The sequence below is a fragment of the Mauremys reevesii genome, unplaced genomic scaffold, assembly GCF_016161935.1.
Source record: "Mauremys reevesii isolate NIE-2019 unplaced genomic scaffold, ASM1616193v1 Contig104, whole genome shotgun sequence".
In the NCBI taxonomy this organism is placed as follows: Eukaryota; Metazoa; Chordata; order Testudines; family Geoemydidae; genus Mauremys; species Mauremys reevesii.
The window spans coordinates 104,031-123,503 of NW_024100721.1; the positions used below are offsets into that span (position 1 = coordinate 104,031).

General features: G+C 48.2%; 4 non-coding genes across 4 annotated transcripts; 2 read left to right on the plus strand and 2 right to left on the minus strand.

Annotated features, from left to right (window-relative positions):
- The first annotated feature begins 2,284 nt into the window (after positions 1 to 2,284).
- Positions 2,285 to 2,366, plus strand: TRNAS-AGA. The gene has a single exon. It is a non-coding gene; the product is annotated as a tRNA-Ser (tRNA).
- A 2,703-nt stretch (positions 2,367 to 5,069) lies between these two features.
- On the minus strand, positions 5,070 to 5,141 carry TRNAQ-UUG. Its single transcript has one exon. It is a non-coding gene; the product is annotated as a tRNA-Gln (tRNA).
- A 7,992-nt stretch (positions 5,142 to 13,133) lies between these two features.
- Positions 13,134 to 13,206, minus strand: TRNAF-GAA. Its single transcript has one exon. It is a non-coding gene; the product is annotated as a tRNA-Phe (tRNA).
- Positions 13,207 to 14,359: 1,153 nt separating this feature from the next.
- On the plus strand, positions 14,360 to 14,432 carry TRNAR-CCU. Its single transcript has one exon. It is a non-coding gene; the product is annotated as a tRNA-Arg (tRNA).
- Positions 14,433 to 19,473: the final 5,041 nt, after the last annotated feature.

Genomic DNA, 19,473 nt, shown 5'->3' on the forward strand with positions numbered 1-19,473 from the left:
GTGACAGTGTGTGGGGGAGGGGGATATAAATAATGGAAAACACAGGGGCAGTGACAGTGGAGCCCCGTGTCTGAGTGTTATGACCCTGTGTGGTGCTGCCATTCACCTTCCCCTCCTATGGTCTCAGCTTTCATTGAATCCAGCATTTTTTCACCTGTCCTCACCACAGAGGTGTCCCACGTGCCTCAGCTACCGAGTGTCCCTCTTAGAGACGCCGAGGACTGGAACTGATTTCAGCTGCTGGGCAGCTCTGCTAGGTCTTTATTCATTTGCACAGGAAAATGCTGAGTGTTTAAATTCATTTCAAACCCCTGCCCCCCTGCTGGGGATTGGGGTGCAGGAGGGGTGCAGGCTCTGGGGGGAGTTTGGGTGGGGGAGGGGTTCTGGGGGGCAGGCTGTGGAGGGAGTTTGGGTGCAGAAGGGGTGAGAGGCTGGTCTCTGGGAGGGAGTTTGGGTGGGGGAGGGGTTCTGGGGGGCAGGCTCTGAGATGGAGTTTGCAGCACCGTAACATGGCCGAGGCGAGTGAGGCACTTGCCTCGGGTGAGGCACTTGCCTCGGGTGTGCAAAGTGGAGGGGCGCAGCTCTACCACGATCAGCGGCGCTTCGGCGGCAGCTCTACCGCTGCTGCTTCTTTGGCAGCAATTGGGTGGCAGGTCCTTCCCTCCAACAGGGACTCAGGGACCCGCTGCCAAATTGCCACCGAAGGATGAATGAAGCGGCGGTGGCAATTCAGTGGCAGGTCCTTCCCTCCAACAGGGACTCAGGGACCTGCCACCAAAGATCCTGGAGCCGGCCCTTGCCTCGGGCACAAAAATTCCTTGTTCTGGCTCTGGGAGTTTGGGTGCTGGGTGCAGGCTCTGGGCTGGGGCAGGGGGTGGGGGGAACAGGAGGAGGGGTGGGGTGCAGGCTCTGGGAGGGAGTTTGGGGGGTGGGGGGTGGGGAAGGAGGGCGTGCAGACTCTGGGAGGGGCCGGCAGCCACTGGAGCGAGCAGGCAAACGCTGCTCAGCTCCGCTGCACTGATGGGGCCCCTTGGGGGGAGTGCCTGGGGGTGGCCAGTGGGGCCAAGGGAGTGACCTGGTCCCAAAACTGCTGTAGCCCCACAGGCGAGACCTGGGAACCAGGACTGCCAGCCAAACACCTTTAAGAGGAGGCGTCCCTCTGCCTGTCAAAAACTGATCTTCCTCCTTCAGTTCAGTGACAGCCTGAATTGTTCCCTATCCCGGCAGAGCCGGAGGATTGAAAGCAGCAACATCACACCCCTGTGTAGCTCGCAGGAATGGACATAAACACTCCCTGGTGTCTGAGGAGATGTTCAGCTTTGCCCTTGGTCAACTACAAGGCTAAAGGGAAAGGAGGTGGCGCCATGTATAAAGAGTGAAACACGACACATCATAGTTATGCCCACGGTGCCTGCAAAATCTTTTGATGTACTTCTTCCTATCAGCAGTGTATTGTTTTCTCTGGAGCCTAGGCCTTGACCAAGAAATTTGTACTTTGCTAAAATAATCGACTGCCCCTGGTGAAGACAATGGACTTGACACCCACTGGGGTGTCCCTACACAGGTACAAGTACTAAAAACAGTGGCTGCCTTTTAGCCATAGATTTTAATCAGGGCAATAAATACAAACCCCTGTTAAATCATTTCTCAGCCCGAGTCCTTCACCCACATTCCCTAGAGCATTGGGCCACCATGTGGACGTTTCATTTCTGACCTCAGTTTCACACAGAGACAAAATTTCCTTTGCACAGATCCATGAACAGCAAAACCTCCCTGTGTCTCTGGTCTGAGCCAGGGCATTCGATGCCAGTGAACCTTTTTCTCCTGCAATGGCGATGGTCAGACAGAGGGGTCATGGCACCTGCATTCCTGCCAGGGAGATATTGGCTTCGCTTTTTCTTTCTGCTGCTGTTAGTCCATGAAATATCAGGGATAGAATGCAAGGCTGAGTTCACGCGCCAGCCCTCTGAAAAATTTCAGTGCCCCAGAGAAATCCTGCCCCCTGCTATTGGAACGATGTGCTGGAGATTTGACTAGGAAAGGGACTGTCTGAATTGTCAGAGTGGGGAATGAACAACAATCTACAGCAATGTCGTTCACACAAACACACTCTCATCCTGCTCCAGCCGGAAAGGAAATGGGCAGGAATTCTCGCTGTTCAGCCAAGGACACACTTACACTGATGCAGCCATGAGTGTGCTGGGGAAACTGGTCTGAGCAAACAATTTGAAGTGACAATTCAGTGAGAACAAAATCATCATGCAGTGAAATGAACACATGTCAAGTAGTTGTGGCCGAGTGGTTAAGGTGATGGACTAGAAATCCATTGGGGTCTCCCTGCGCAGGTTTGAATCCTGCCAACTATGCAAGCGCTGCACTGTTGTTGTTGTTGTTGTTATTAGTGCCTGAGCATCCATAGTGCAAACTGGAGATAAATCTACTTTCACTCTGTCTACACTTAAAATGCTGCTGTGGCACTGCTATAGCACTTTGGAGTAGACAGTGAGTGGAGGGATTTTCCCATCCCTGTAATAGCTGCATGGACAGAACAATTCTTCCTTTTCTTTAGCACTATCTAACCCGGGCTTAGGTCACCTTAACTATATGGGTTTGGGGGGGGGGTCACACCCTGGGAGACATCGCTTTGCCAGTTCAGTGCCCTGCATACACCAGCCCTTAGATCCCTCTGGGTATTTCAATGCAGGCACTGACCTGTGAGAGGAAAACATCAGCTCACAAACACAGAGACTGAATTTCCCACTTTTAATCTCACTGCACTTTCCAGAAAGTCACAAAATTCAATTCATTCTTGCTAGGACAGAGAAAAAATAAGTGATACTAAGTTTTTGGCTTGATTAAATAAAATTGTTTAATTGATATAGTAAAAATCTGTACTGATTCCTCTAACTAACACCATAACGTGAAATAGGAACAGAGACAAATCTTGTCAGTGACGACTAATTTCACAAATGATCTTCCCATTATTAATTTCCACATTGCCCCTATTGGAGGTCTGGGCATCTCCAGTGTCATTGCTCTGTGTTCACCAGAATTGTTCTTGGACATTTGACTTCCTCTGCGGCATGGGGCTCGGGTCACTTGCTGGAGGATTCCCTGCACCTTGAGGGCTTTAAGCCACAATTTGAGGACTTCAATAACTCAGACATAGGTTAGGGGTTTGTTGCAGGAGTGGGTGAGTGAGATTCTGTGGCCTGTATTGTGCAGGAGGTCAGACTAGATGATCATAATGGTCCCTTCTGACCTTAAGTCTATGAATCTATGAATCTAGTCCCAAATTTGGAAAACTGTGCAGTTCAGAATGTGAATAGTGACCCCGTCTCCTTCCTGCACCTGCTCTACATTGCTCCACAGCAGCTTCTCCCCATGCAGAGTCACCCCAGCACGGCAGTGCAGCCGCCCAGGGTTCAGCAGGGGCCCCTGGCAAGGACAGTGGGTGCAGCTAACAGCCCAGTGTGCCTGGCCCTGAGGCAGCTGTAAAAAAGCAACACTCCCCCCAGAAGTACAGAGACTGAATTCCCCAATTTTAACATCATGACCCCCTGTACAAAGCCACACGTGTCAGTTGTATTTTCACAGGGAGATGCAAAAATCAAGTGACCAATTTTTAAGTTGAGTAAATAAAGTTGAGGAGATAGTTATTAACCTCACAAAAATATACTAAAGATCCCTCAACATAACACCTGAAGGTGAAATATGAACAGAGACAAACCATGTCAGCAAAGGCTCATTTCCCAAACGATCCTCAAAATGTTACCAATTCCCACCCCTCCTCCACAGGAGCTCTGTGCAGTGTAACTGTTCTGCAGGCAGCTTCCCATTAAATGCTGTTGTGGGACATTCCCAGGCCTGGAAATGTACCAGTGACAGAATTTGAAGAGCAAACCTGGCTCCCCGCACCAGGCGGGATTTGAGTGTTTTGTCCCTGTCACTTAGTCTTTGTCAATAGTACAGATGACAGGGGCAGGACTCCAGGCTCTGCTTGAGGGATCCTGGCACAGGGGCTGGGGGGGAGAAAGGATGGTAGATTCTGACCTGGAGAGGAGGTAATAAGTGAAGGGGGCATTTTTTATTAGCCCGCTCCTGAGGGTCCCCAGGGCTTGAATTCTACATTCCACAGGCCAAATGAGGGGGTGATACTACTTGGTTAATGAAAACCAGTGCTCTAGGTGAGGTTTGAACTCACAACCTGAGCATAGCTCCTCTCAGCACTGCACTATAAGTACAGTGCACTAACCAATTGTGCCACTGGAGCACCTGTTAACTAGGATTCTCTGAGACTCCTAGGTTGATACAGGCGACAGGTGACCCCAAAACATTCTCAGTGGAGCTGAGAGCAGGTAGCGACAAGTGTTGTACTCGGTGGGGTGGATCCTTCTTAAGGGTTCCAGGCCCCATTTGACCCTTTTGATCTTCCCTGTGTAATAACAGAGCTGGTTAAGACTCAATGGAGAGTCTTGCTGCAGACAAACAGATCTGAAATCACTGAGAACCAGCTCTAAGCATTAGTCCTGCTTTGGGACAGTGTCTCTCATGCAAGAAACTGCCCAGTCTGCGCTAGCAGTGAGGCTCCCTCACTAACAGCTGAAATCAGGGAGAGCTGTGGGAAGTGCAGGGACCCAGGGGTGCCTGAACAGGGGGGAACAACACCCCAGGTGCCCAGAGGAGGAGAGGTGTGTTGGGCTCCCGCCCGGGACTCTGCCTCCCTCCTGCCTAGCCCTGACTGTGAAGCCTGGCCCTGGCCCTCCTTCCTTTAAATGCCATGTGGGCAAGAGGAAGAGTGTGGCAGCTGCAGGGACCAAAGTTATGGACATCAGGTGAAGCAGCGAGAAACAACCATCCTGTCAACCCGCAGGAATCTCTAGCCAGACTGTTAAGTTCTGGGACCCCCAACCGATAGCCGCCCATTGAACCAGCCAGACCAGAGGCCTATCTCCAGTGGGCATCAGTCACCCAGCAGGAGAGAAAAACCTCACTCTAGTTGACCCTGAGAGAAGGTAGCCAAACACATTGAGCTCCAGTGCTTTATAGCAAAGCAACGTGTCGCCATGAGGTCCCACTGAAATTTGAACTCAGATTCCAGGATTCAAAGTCCTGAGTGCTGCCCATTACACCATGGGACCTGCTGCTATTTCATTTTCTAGGCCCCTGTGACTCTCAGCTGGCTGGTTTGCACTCTGCACTTATTGCTTCCCACCATCAGCTTCCTCTCGCGGGACTCTCTCTCCTCCTCCAGTGACTGTGGTCCTGCACTACCGGATCTGTGGGTCCTGCCCTGAGTCCCTGCATCCCCCTGCTTTGTCTCCATTCCCTGCAGGCTGCAAAAATGTCAGGGCAGGCCGCCTCCTCCCTTCACTCGATGCTCCCGCTCATATCAGCTAACTGCAGCCTCATCTCCTGGAACTCAGCCAGCTGTCGCTTGATCCGGTCATACAGTCACACGCTGACCGGCTCCCCTGCCTGGATGCTCTTGTGGAAATCCCACAGGTGACACTGCAGGACTTTGCACTGTTGGTTTCTTTAATGTTGTGGTGTTTCCCCAGCCGCCGGAACAAAGCCGCCAACTCCTCCCTCACCGACTCCCACCTGTGAAAGTAGAATAAATTATATTGTAAAAATAAGAATGGATTAAAGAAATGTTGTATGTACCTTTAAGCAGAAATAAGAAATGTTGAAATACAGGTGCCAGGAAAAGAAACATTAGGCATAAACAATGGTGCTAATGGCAAAACATTAACAGAAGATGGGTAGTAGTTAGTAAGGAAATAAAATATGCATGCCTAGCCCAGGTAAACTTATCTGATTCTGCTTCCTTTGTTATCTTGTTAAGTCCTCATCCTTTTATCTGTATAAATAAGATAGTTTGTGTCTTGTATGGGGCTCACATTATCTGGGTGTTATTAGCAGAAGCGCTGTGCTAATAAAACAGAGTGGTCTGACAAACTGTGAGTCCTGAGTCTAACTTTGACAATTTGGAGGTTCCACCGAGATGGCAACCGTCTTCACTGGGGCTGTGTGATTCCTGACTGTTTTTGTAGGACGACCGTGGAAGCCGGCACCTGGGCATTTGGCCCGAGCGGTCCTCCACCAGAACGGAAAGGTGCACGACCACAGTGAAGTCTACGCCATTGAACCTGTTGGTTCCCACTCTGTTCTGGTAGGGATCCCGGGATCTGACATCAGGAATCTGGTCAGGTAATTATTTCTGTGTTTTGTCCGGACTGAGGACTGTTCTGTCTCTGTGTCTATCCGTCTTCCTGTGGAGTGTTTGAGTCTGGGTGCCATCTCTGTCCGGGGATCGGCCGACCAAGGGGTTCCTGTCCCTGCGGTCTGAGTGAGTGGAATCTGCACAATTGCAGCCGCACCACACTTTGGGTAAAACCCCTGGTGTGAAAGCAAGGGCAATTGAGGCAGTAGCCTGTGGGCTCCTTTTGTGTGTTGCACTGGGCATTGCTCTGACAAACCCGAATTTCCTTCTTGTGCGATTGGTGTGTGAAGTCCTCCTGTATGGGTAACCAGACGTCTAAGTAGGGACAGTTCCCTAAACGAACGCCGGCTCATTTTATGTATTTAGGATGGGTCCAGACTCCTGTAAGAAGGGTCCGGACTCCTGTAAATTTCTGGAAAAATGGTCTAGGCTAACTCAGGGGGATCCCAAAACTCAGTGGCCACTGTTAAAATCTTGGAACAAAGACCGAGTGGACATCTTAAAGGACAAACTCGGCCAACCTAAAACTAAATTGGCTAAAGAAGAGGTTAATTGTTTCATTCAGTGGTGGGAAGAGGCAAATCGTAGCTGGACAAAATCAAAAACTCGCCTCTCTCAAATATTCAAATAATAAGTTGAAAGCTTTATTAAAAGCCTCCTCTCCCACCACCAGACCGAGCGCTCCCCTTTACCCCGTTCTCAAAAAAACCACCCCGGATCAATCCAACCCCCTTAATACTCCCATCTCATTGTAAAAAGGACAAAAAGCAGGATCGGGCCCAGAAAAGCAGGCAAGCAACAGATAAAAAAAAACAAAAAAAACCCTGAAAAACAGGTTGGAAGCCCTAAGGGCATAGTGTAAGGAGTAAGAAAAGCAGTAAGTGCAGGCATGAACCCCTGGAACAATACTTAAAATGGTGAAATCTGAGGTGATAAAGGTGTTATTTTGGGAGATAAACGAGTGATTTAAGGAAAGAGTGAAAAGTTAACTCTACAAAGGCTGGAGAGAATTAAGCAGTTAAACTTTGTGAAAATGTTAAAAAGGACCATGTTAAAGAGAGAGAATTCTTGGTTTCTTTGCAGCCATTCTGAAGGGAAAATGGACCCTTTTCCAAAAGAATGCCTGTAAATAATCCAAATATATATAGAGCTATGTAAAAACAAAGCAGTGTAAAGGAATAGAAAATGTGTATGTATCTATTTGTCTGTCAAAATATGTAAAGTTCTAAGAAGCTAAACCAGCACATCTGGTTTGTAAAACTCCTGTTTTGTAGGTGTAAGATAAATTGTTTTTGTTTTTTGTTTTTAATGCCACTAAAAATTCATTTGACTCTTAATTCAAAGTTGCAAAACTGACAGACCTTTTTGCAAGACACAGGTAATTAGTGTTGTTTGGCTTTGGGATTTAGCATTTAACCCTTAAGGGGTAACTTGATTCTTTATAAAATTTAAAATGTTTTTTTAAATAAAAACCAAGTCATGGCTGCAATAGGGCAGTCAAAATCAGGAGACTAGGGAGAGATTCTGGAGTCTTTTTGTTTGGTTGGTTGTTGTTTTTTTTTTTTTTGGTAACAATAGCAGATAAGAGCTGTAGTGAAAGAATTAAAAAAATATATATATATTTTAACAGTGCCCCTCTGAAGCAACAGCAGAGGTGAGGTGCACAAAACAAAAAGAAGCAATGTTAAAAACACTGAGCCTTAAAATGGCTCTGTGTAATCAGACTGTCACTTTTGATAAGGGTACATGAAAACTCTGTAAGAAAAAAGAAACAGTTACATTGTATGTAAAAATTAATATGGCTAATGTTTAAAAAAAAAGTTGTAATATAGAAGGAATGTGCTTTTTCCCTAGGACATGTGCAGTGTATATTGTAAAAAGGGGTAAAAGAAATACAAATGAAATATGCTACTGAATTAAAATCCTATTAGGGCTCCAAAAAAAAAAAAAGAGCCGCAATAGACTGTTTTCTTTTTCAGATCTGTGTGTGTTTTGTAAGCAGGAGTTGAAAGTGAAAAGAAATTAAAACTCTGGTGGAAGTTAATTGTGTCCCTTTTAAGACAAAGTCTCTGAGCTCTGCTAATGGCTTTAAATCCACAAGCCAAGCCTGTGTTAATGCAAATTACCTAACTGATAAAGAAAGGTAAAAACTGCCAGCACAGAAGAAATTGCCTAAATAAAAGACATGGTATAACAAGATCCCTTTAAGAGATTTGATGCTAAATGTTATTGTTAATATTAAACATTGAAATAAATTTAATGTTAGTAAGTACCCCGTAACAACGTATAGTGTGTATGATTTTTGAAAAAAACCTTAAAGGTAATATGGTAATAATGCTTCTCAGCTATTACCTGTGAATAAACTTAAAGCTTAACACAGCAGGAAAAACATTACAAACTTGGTCTGCTATATAAAAAGAAAAACTTTAGTTATTAAATTCATAAGGTGGTATACCTCAACAGTGGAATAATTTCCCCATAACTCTTAAAAAGTAAAACCCATTAAAACCTGGCCTGCCTATAAAAAAAAACAAAAACCCACAGGAAAATATGGGGGTAATTCCTCTGTTTTGCCTGCAATCAGCAAGGGTATTTGTAAAAGAAAGAAATATTTTAAGCAACAATCAATGCCACCCTGAAAGGGGTAGAAAAATGTTATTTTTGTCTTTCAGAAAATCAGAAAAAGCTAATACCAGCTACAGAACAACCTATTACAAAAACACATAAGTTAAAAAAAAAACATACTGCAATAGCTATGAAATGTACTAAAATGCAGATATTTAGAACATAAGATGTTTTGGATAATATCAGAAAATATTAAGGTTTTGATGCATCTGTTAAATCAAAGGAAAAGATTATTGTTTAATACCTATCAATATAACTGAATGCAGTATGTCTCCAGTATGGTAAGACAAAATTTGTTAAGTGAAGAAATTGTTGTTAAAATTGCACACCAACAGGCTCTGGAAGCAAAAAAAATAAAAAGTTAGCCCACTCCACAGATTGCACCTGGGATCCTTCTGGCTACCTCAAACCTCAAGCCAGTGGGCTGGGGAGGAAGGGAAACTATTGGACACTAGAGGTTGTACCAAGTAAACTCCTCAAAAGTGGGTATGCTTATCCATGCCTGTTGCTCCAAAGCCCTGTAGTAAAGACACCTCACTAGGATCCTGTATGTGGGATAAAATTAATAATTAGGCCAAAGTATTGTATAACGGGCAATGTGTGTGTTAATTCTTGGAAAGAAGTGTTTTAAAAGAATAAAAGTGTTAGCAACCCACCAGTAGACAAATGTACATGTAATGTAAGTACTGTGTTTACCAATAATCACATTTACTATTTGCCACAACCAAAAAGTCTCAGCTTACTGTAAGCTGATTTAGCTGAGTTCTCTATCAGTCTTGGCATTAAATGGCAAACAGTTACCCATTATCTGTTTAAAAAGGTAACATAGTTCCTAAAAACAAACAAACAAAACAATGTGGGAAACAGAACCATTCATATTATCTGGATGGTCTCCCACAACTACTGGCATACTAATGTTACTACCCCTAATTGTTTTTGGTTTTAAATTGTATGTGTTTAATTAAAATGTTTAAAATATGCTGGTAAATAAAACAAATGTATGCAAAGCTAAAGCCACAGGCCCAAATCACCTCCCAGTATTTTACTACATAAGAAGTGACACTGGCGATTGATAATCTTAGTGTCAAAAGGGGGATATGTAGGAGCTGGACTTTATAATGTATAATTTGATTTCATCCTACCAGCCACCCTTTTTGAATAGCAGAAAGAAATGACCCTCTGGGACTATAAGATTCTGTTTTCCCATATGCATTACAAATTGGGCCCTCTCTAACTCTTTGTTTTAAGATTTAGGTAGTAAGAGACAGGATTCTCTATTGTGTCTATGTTAAGTAAATTAGAGAAACATTGAAGGCCTGGGTCTCAATGTAAATTGTCTTGGTTAATTGTAAAACTTAGCAAGGTTTAATTTGCAATGCCTTTTTGCTCGATATAAAATACTACTGTTTGTATTCTCAATCTGTTTGTGTGAATGAGGAATGAATGCATCAGGAAAAGATAAGGTGTGAAGGCCATTGTTATAGCCAGAGTCAAGAAAAGAAGCAAAAAGACTTAAAGAGTATCAAAGAATCATCAGGCACTGCTTACTACCCAAACTGCTGTTAAACTGTCTGGCATCCGCAGCATGAATACATGCTTTGCCGTGTAAGAATGCACCACCCCAGCGAACCAATCATCACCTCAGGACCACGCAGAGTCAATTTTGACTCCAGAAGATGACGTAGAGGAACAGCCTGCAATACCTTACAATCTACGTTCTCGTAAGGGTTGCCAGAAGCAGACGACTACCTAAAGCAAGGCCCAAGAAAAAGCAGTAGTGAGCCTAGCGCCTGCTGCCTGGTGGACATAAAACTGTGACTACAGTTCCCTCAGTTGAGGTTGTCAGAACCAGAAGGGCCCTGCCTCCAACATGTGGTGCCTGTTCCTCGGCTGTTGGTGTCTGTAGGTCTGGGGAGTCCACAATGACAATTCTTTTATCCAGCAGCAAGTGTGGATAGCTCAGACCCTTAATATTTCTAAATGCTGGGTCTGCAGCCACATCCCAGCCCACTGTCAAACTGATGTTCCTGTCCTGGCTATCCCACTCAATTCCCCAGACCTCACTGGAGGACCTCGTCCGTTTAATACAATATGGAACAGTAATGACACCTGGGAAGAGACTATTGGCAGTTCCTTTAACCCACTTGGGGGAGTAATACACCGGGCAAAAAGGCTCCTGAGGTTAAAAGAAGTAGTTAAAATAATGGCAAATAAAACTGGAGAAAGTTTTAAGAGCCCTGGCCAAAGAAACAGGGGCAATCCGACAGGTGGCCCTCCAAAAACGTCAGGCATTGTACATAGTGCTGGCGGCCAAAGGAGGGACCTGTGCTCTCATTAAAAAAAAAAAAAAAAAAACAATGTTGTGTGTTTATACCTGACGATACCAATAAGGTAATAGATCACGCTAGCCACTTAGAACAAATCGCATATCTTCCCCATGAAGAGCCGAGTTCTTTATGGAAGTGGCTAAGCAACCTGTTCAATTTCTCTGGCCTAGGAAACTGGTTGTTTCAGGGAGCCCTGACTATCCTGTTTGGAATCTTAGTGATTTTTGTATGTTTTCAGTTAATCTCCTGTTGTATCCAAAATTGTGTAAAATATGCCACCCAGGTGACTGCCCCAAAACAGAGTGCTAATATGATGATTTTGAATATTGCTGATGAACAAAGAGATAAAGCGGTTAATATGTGGAACCCAGTAAAATTTTGGTCATGGCGTAAGCTTGACCAAAAGGAGGGATTGTGAAAGTAGAATAAATTATATTGTAAAAATAAGAATGGATTAAAGAAATGTTGTATGTACCTTTAAGCAGAAATAAGAAATGTTGAAATACAGGTGCCAGGAAAAGAAACATTAGGCATAAACAATGGTGCTAATGGCAAAACATGAACAGAAGATGGGTAGTAGTTAGTAAGGAAATAAAATATGCATGCCTAGCCCAGGTAAACTTATCTGATTCTGCTTCCTTTGTTATCTTGTTAAGTCCTCATCCTTTTATCTGTATAAATAAGATAGTTTGTGTCTTGTATGGGGCTCACATTATCTGGGTGTTATTAGCAGAAGCGCTGTGCTAATAAAACAGAGTGGTCTGACAAACTGTGAGTCCTGAGTCTAACTTTGACACACCAATCCCCCTGGTAACCACAGAACCCTCTGATGCTTTCCCGTTCTGCCAACACCTCCAGGCCTCACCCCCCTGTTCCTTTATCTTGCAAGCTCTGGATGTTCAGCTTCCAATATCCTCTGCCCTGGGTCAGGGAATTGCCCACATTGAGCACACGGTGAGAGCTGTGTGATCCAAACAGTCCATTGGCTCCACCCTGCACTGGTCAGTGCGACTCCTGGCCTGTCCCCGCAGAAAGGTGTATCCCCTCTGCGGATGGTGTGAGCTCGGGTCAGAGGAATAGGAGGCTATCGCCCACCCTCCACTGGTTCCACTGTGGAGAAACACGTCCTCTAAGCCGACCTCACTACAGACCTGCACCAGGTAGTGCTCATCATAGAAGAGTTTCCTCTGACGGTCGGGAAAACAGGACCAGCAGTCCTCAGGCCGGTGCAACAATTTAAATCCCCCCTGACACCAAACACTGTGCAGTCTAGAAGAAGGGAGCCAGTTCCTTCATAGAACTTTCCTTTCATGCCTTAATTGGGGACCATACACACTAATATAGCCGTAACCAGTGCCATGGAGCACAAAGCCCACCAGTAATGCCCTCCCTGGTCGGAGCTCCAGTCCCTTCTGTACTTGCACCGCAAATGTGAAGAACAAGACTCCAGCCCCATCATTCTTCCCTGGCCAGGAGGACCAGAGAGATGGGCCCTTCCTCCAATCACCCTCTGCCCATCAAGCTACCCTAGAGTTGTTAATGTGCATTTCCTGAACACCCACCATGTCCAAGCCCAGCTGCTCCAAGACACTGAACATCAAGTGCCTCCTCCTGAGCCCCCAACTCCCTTCCACAGGGCCACTTTCACACATGCCCCTTCCCTGGTACTGCCCTCCCTCAGCTGCACAGAAGAGTTTTCATCCTCTATATCTGCCTGTCACTGCCCAGCACCCCCTCTAGCACTCTCTTCCTGCCATATTGGGTCCACCAATAACTCACTTAGGAGAGACAGCTCCTGTCCCTCATTGTTAAAGGTCAGGCCAGCCAATTAGGGGCAGAAGCCCACAATATCTTTTCCTACTGCAGAGCCCAAGCTCAGGGACTCACCTGGGGTGCAGGCACCACTGTGCTACCAGAAAACAAGCCACCACTGGGCAAAGAGGGACAAAAGGGTCTGCCAAAGCCTGGGATTGAACCAGGGACCTTTAGAACTTCAGTCTAACGCTCTCCCAACTGAGCTACTTTGGCAGCTGTGTGGTAATGTTTGTGCCTGTTGCTTCTCTGCCCGAGATATTTTTGCAGCAGTTGCAGACAAAAAGGACGTCATTGTGAGCGGCCCATGAAGACAAGACTCGCTTTTCCCTGCCTTGCTCAGCTTGACTTGCTGACTCACCCCGTTCCTGCCCTAGTGCCCGGGTTGACCTGGTGGTGGAAGGGGACTGGGGGCCAGTGGCGCAGGGAGGAAGTTGAGCTGGACTCTGAGCTAGGCTAGACCCTGGCGGTGAGAGTCTGGCCACCGCCTGCCGCCCCACCCTGTTGTCCTGGCTTCCCCCACTGGGCGTCATTTCGGGAGGGAAGTGGGGCTTCTGCCTCCCCTCCCCGATTTTCACACCGCAGAGGAGTGCGAACAGGAAAACGAACGGCTGCTCCACACCCCCACCGGAGGCACCTGACGCCCATAGCTGCTCCCCCTGCTCCCCCCCAGCTGTGCTACTGAGTGGAAGCGTCCTGTGCCCATCACACAGAGCTCGATTAATCAAAACCCTCTTCTGCCAGCACCAGGCCTCCTGCGTCTCACACTGGGCCTGCAAGCGAGGGGGCGGCTGGCACAGCGCCAAGAGTCTAACCTGTGAGGCAGGAGGCGGCTGACGCCCGCAGCCTGCTGGGGAGCTCCCAGAAGTTATTAAGGGACAGAGACTCCTCAATGCCCTTAGTAACAAGGGTTTGGGGGTCACCGAGGCCAGTAAGGGGGTCACTATGTCGGCCCTATAACCCTGGGTGTCAGGTCACTGTGCAGCTTTGATCTAGAGCTCGGATCCCAACAACCAACCAGCAGCCCACAGCCTCCCCCTGGGTCTGCCCTACATGGTTACTCCTTACAGGCCGACCTTACCCCCCTTCCAGCCCCGGATTCACCCCCTAATCATCCTACTGCCACTCAGAGCCACAGCCGTGGAGGTGCTGAAGGAGGGAGGGGCGACTCTAGGGTGGGGTTCTTCTCTAAAGGTGGCTGGCAGAAAGGTGGTGCTCTGCTCTGTCAGCCACCTGCCCAGCTGCCTCGCTGCCAGGGGATGCAGACGTTTCTGTAAGGCCATTAAATGGGTATTTGGCTTCTGAGTGAATGTGAGGAATGTGCAATCGTGAGAGGGAATTTCCATCCTTCTTTCCACTGCTCTTCAGGGCCCCAGTGGCCTAATGGATCAGGCATTGGCTTCCTAAGCCAGAGATTGTGGGTTCAAGTCCCATCTGGGGTGAAAAACTCCTTTCTTCTTGTAGATTGCAAAGAAGCCTTGGTGTTATTTTCACCAAGGAAGCTGGGATATGTTTGAACCCAAAGTACTGGATCTTGGGAACAATCCCCCAGAAATGGCATCTTCTACTTGACAAACGCTTTCTAGACCCATCAGTAGCAAACACTTAATACTAGTGTTTGTCTGAGAATAGAAGGAAGGGGAGTGTTTACTCCAAACACCTCAGTGAGTGAAACAGACAGAAAGAGCAAGGCCATCCTGAGAGAGAATGGATCTGTCTGGAGACAAAGCAGAACCTGAGAATGAGCAACAGTGTGAAAAGAAGAACTTCAAATGTGTGTTAGGTGTTAGTTAGGTTGGTCTGACAAATTTCAAGAAAATACCAATGCTCGTAGACTGATGCGGACACTGGCTGCTTCTGATCTTTTACTGAGAATTTATTGAGAAATATTTTCCTTAACTATGTTATGGAATATTGGGTGGGCTATGAAGGCACCATTCCTCCTGCTTTCGCCCTTCGAGACAACACGGCTACATGGCATGCGGCCAGTGCTCACCTTCCAGTCAACTGCTAGAGAAGACAACACAGACAGGGATGGCAGCAGGGCAGACTGGAGCTCCACAGAGATGGTGGGACCAGCCCACCATACACAAGGCTGAGCCAGCAAGTGCGGTGTGTGCTTCACTGTGTCCCTACTCACTGCACATGGTGGTGGAGGGCAGTTACTGAGTTTGGTTGGTCTGGCAAATTTAGGGCTTGGCTACACTTGCAGAGGTAGAGCACTGGGAGTTAAACCACAGCAGGGAAACCACTGCCGTGTGTTCACACTGACAGCTGCAAGCGCACTGGAGTGGCCACATTAGCAGCTCTGGCAATGCCACAGAGAGCAGTGCACTGGGGTAGCTATCCCAGTGTACAAGTGGCTGCAACGTGCTTTTCAAATGGGGGATGGGGATGGAGTGTGACAGGGAGTGTGTTGTGTGTACATGGGGGGAGCGGCAGTGTGTTTGGGGGGCTGACAGTGTCTCAGCATGCTGTCTTGTGTGTTCGGACAGCAGCAGACCCCCCTCTCTCACACACACTCACAACAGCAGCATTCCACACTAATGGTTGCTTTGTCCCAGAGCAGATAAGCAGCCGGCTGTCAGAAACGGAGCTTTGAAAGGGGATATCCGCATGCCTGCAACCGATTTCAAAACAATGACCAGAGTGGGCACTTGACTTCAGGGGATTATGGGCCATTTCCTGCTGCCAAACATAGTGCAATGATGCAACACGTCATCCACACTGATGCCAGGGCGTTTCAGCAGGGCTCAGCAAGCTTTATACTTCTCATGGAGGTGGATTACCAGGAGCGCTCCACCTGCAGAGCCCAGGTGCTGCATGTGCCTTGCCAGTGTGGACACCTCAGGAGTTAGGACCCCTGGGGCTGCTTTATTGCGCTCTAACTTGCAAGTGTAGCCAAGCCCCTAGACTATGTCACTTGTTTGACTTACTTGTGCTATTGTAATAAATACAATAGACGTGCAATGGTCAGAAATCGCACCAGCAGAGAAGTATATTGCAGGGAAACCATAAGGAAATTAAGAGTTTAAATTATCTTCCACATGTCCCACGTCTCACTAAAATGAATCCAACTCACAGGTCACATGGGGAGAAGTATCAGTGTCAGGATGCTACATTGTTAGCACAGTAAATGAAGTTGCAAAATAAATGATGTTTAAGTGACCTCACTCTATTTTTTACAATCCTGTGTTAAGAGGTAATAGATACAGATGTGCACCTGGCAGGGTCGCTTGGAGGACGAAGCCTTTATGCTTCCATCCCCCACCACTGTCAAGTTTTAGCAAATTAGGACAAGTCAGCAAATAAGAACAACCTCAGGTCTTAGTAACTGCTGCAGGTAGCAAAGTCCTACAGGGAGCAGTTTCTGGCACTACACCAGCCAACAGTCCCTTACATGACCCAGTCCCGTGAGGGTCACCGATGGGCAGAGAAGGCAGCATGAGCTGGTCCCATGGTGTAATGGGCAGCACTCAGGACTTTGAATCCTGCAATCTGAGTTCAAATCTCAATAGGACCTTGTGTTAGCTTGTGGTAAAGCCCTGGAGCTCACAGTGCTCAACTTCCCTGCCTCCAGCTGTGCAAGAACCAATCTTTCCCCTCCTGCTGGGTGACTCAGGCTGTGGTGGGTCAGGGCTCTGGTACTGGTCCCTGAGGGTGAGGATTATCACAGATTCACCTGGTGCCCACAACTTTGTGTTTTCCCTATTGCCCACCTGGCACTTGAAGAAAGGAGTGTCAGGGCCAGGCTTCATAGTCAGGGCTAGGCAGGAGGGAGGCAGAGTCCCAGGCTGGAGCCCAGCACCTCTCCTCCTCTGGGCACCTAGAGCAGAGGCGGCTGGTGCTGACAGCTCCAAGGGAAGGCTTAAAAGCTGCAGGGCAAGAGGAGGGCAGGACCATGCCTATGTGTTGGCCAGCAGACAGCCACAGAGACACCCAGCCAGCCTGCTCCCTGCTATGCCAAACCCCCACTGAAGACGTGCTTAATCCACTTGCTGATCAGGAGGAAAACTTGTCAAAATCTGTGTGCGAGGAGAACCCGCTTGGCTCGGAAGGAGAGAGGAAAAAGAGCGAGTGAAAAAAATAACCACCGAGAGCAAGCGAAAAGAACGTGAAAGGCAGAGAAAGAAATAAAGGGAGAGAAAAAAGCATTAGAAAAAGAAGGAAAGAAAGCAAGAGCATGAAAGGTAGAGGGGAAAAAAGAAAGCAAGAACATACAAGCTAGAGAAGGAAAGGAATGAAAAAGAAGAAATGAACCACAAGCGCTAGTTGAAGCTGGAATGGGACAGTCAGAGAAAGGACAGACAGACCTGTTAAGTAAGGTTGAACCCCATATTTTTCATGTTGGGGGAACAGGCCTCCCCCATTTCCATCCAGGCCCTGCTTGGAGGGACCATCCATAGGTGCCTATTGGCACCCCCATGCTCCGAGGAGGGGGCAAGCCCCTCCCATACCCTCCCCTCGGGACACGGGCTCTCCCCAATCCCGACCCCCTTCCTGCACGCTCCTGGGAATGGGGGTAAGGTGGGGGGTAGACGTGTGCTGAGCAGCACCGTGGGTGTCTCTCTCTGGGGCGAAGGAAGAGGATATTTTTTGTACCAGAAGGAAAGAGCAGGGGGCGGGGGCATTTGTGGAGCCGGGGCGCACACCAGAGACAGGAACTGAACACAGCCCAGCGTGAGCCCAGTGCCAGTTGGAGCTGAGATGCCCATACCTGGAGGACCATCTCCAGAACCTACCTTGATGGTGCCGTCCATCACCGCTCCCACATGGAGCTTCCCGCCTAGACCTCCCTGGACGAGGTGAGGTGGTGCATTGGCAAAGGGGGCGGTTTGAGCAGGGTTCTGTGTGTGTGTGTGTGTGTGTGTGTGTGTGTGTCTAATTTTGGGAAGTGAAGTCAAACTGCTGGGGCTGGTTTCCTATTGGTGTGACCGATTTTTGCAAAGCTTCCCTCCCCCCCCCCGCCCCACATCTTCTTTTGGCACTAGGGCTTTCTGCGCTGCCGTTGACAAGGGCAGCGGCACAAGGGGCTCAGGATGGAGAATCAGGGAGCCAGGGGGAGAAAGGGTGCACGGGGGTGTGTGTGTCACAAGGATAAGAATCACATTTAGCCCATGCACGGCAATGGTGGTGCACTCATGCACTGCCACAGCTTCTAGTATCACGACTATTTATCTGTACAACAGCAGCACCTACAGAGACCGGGGCAGAATCAAGGCCCCCGTTGTGCCAGGCACTGCCCAGACACAGCAAGATACAGGCCATGCCCCAGAGAGTTTACAGGCTCCATATCCAAAAAGTGGGAGGAGAAACTGAGGCCCAGGGTCAAACAGCAGCACTGAGAGTAGAACCCAGGAGTCCTGACTCCTCCTGCTCTAACCATTAGACCCCACTCTGCTCCCAGAGTTGGGGACAGAACCCAGGAGTCCTGGCTCCCCAAAGGGGCGGGAGTGGGGTCTAGTGGTTAGAGGAAAGGAAGATGGGTGTCAGGACTCCTAGGTTCCAGTCCCAGCACTGGGGTTAGAGTAGAGTCTCGTAGCTTAGCACAGGTGGGGCTGGGAGCCAGGACTCCTGGGTTCTTCCCATCCCCCCCTGAACCACCTTGCACAGCAGGAGGGGGCTGGGCAGGAAGCAGTGATGGGGTGAAAACTACCAAGAAATGCAAATCCTCCAAGGAGCCTGTGCCAGGAACCGGGTGGTGCAGAAACCATGGCCCCATCCCCACCTCTGATCCCCCCTTGGCTGGCACTGGATCGTACCCCCTGTGCCCCCAATCTGCCCCCTGAGAGCCCTGGGGGGCAGGGAATAGCCATGGTGCCGGGCCCCCCATCCAATTGAAGTATTCAGTGTCACAGTGAAACAAGGTGTGTGCACAGAATGGGGATGGAGTGTTGGTGTGTGGGTGGATGGATGGATTTTTGCATGTGTTTGTGTATGTGTGGTTTTCTGTAAGGATTTTGTGGGGGGGGTATTATTACAGCTGTGGGGGTTGTGTTTGTGGCTGTGCAAGTGTGTGTGTTCATGTGGCTGGATTTGTGCATGTGTTTGCCTCTGTTAGCAGTTGTGTTGATGTTGGCTGGATTTGTGCGGGTGTTTGTGTATATTAGCAAGTGTGTATGTGTGTGTGGCTGGATTCATGGATGTGTTTGTGTATGTTTGCAATTGTGTGTGTGTGTGTGCATGCTCTGCTGCTCTCTGCCGGTGCAACAACCGTTTCTCCGTATGTCACAGCCCCCATACCGTTGATCCCGGTGGTGATTTCCCCATGTTACAAGGGCTGGCTGGTCTGACCCTTCTCCCCTCTGCACAGTGTGGCGGGGGCTGCAGCTCACCCCCTGTGGGGCAGGAGTGCCAAGGTGCGGGGCGCTGGGTTCCGATGCACCTGGAGAGCAGCTCAGGTGAGGCAGGTCAGGGCCTGTGGTGTCCGTTCTGTGTTGCCTGGTACTGGGCCATTGCACAATCCCCAGCCACGCCGCACAG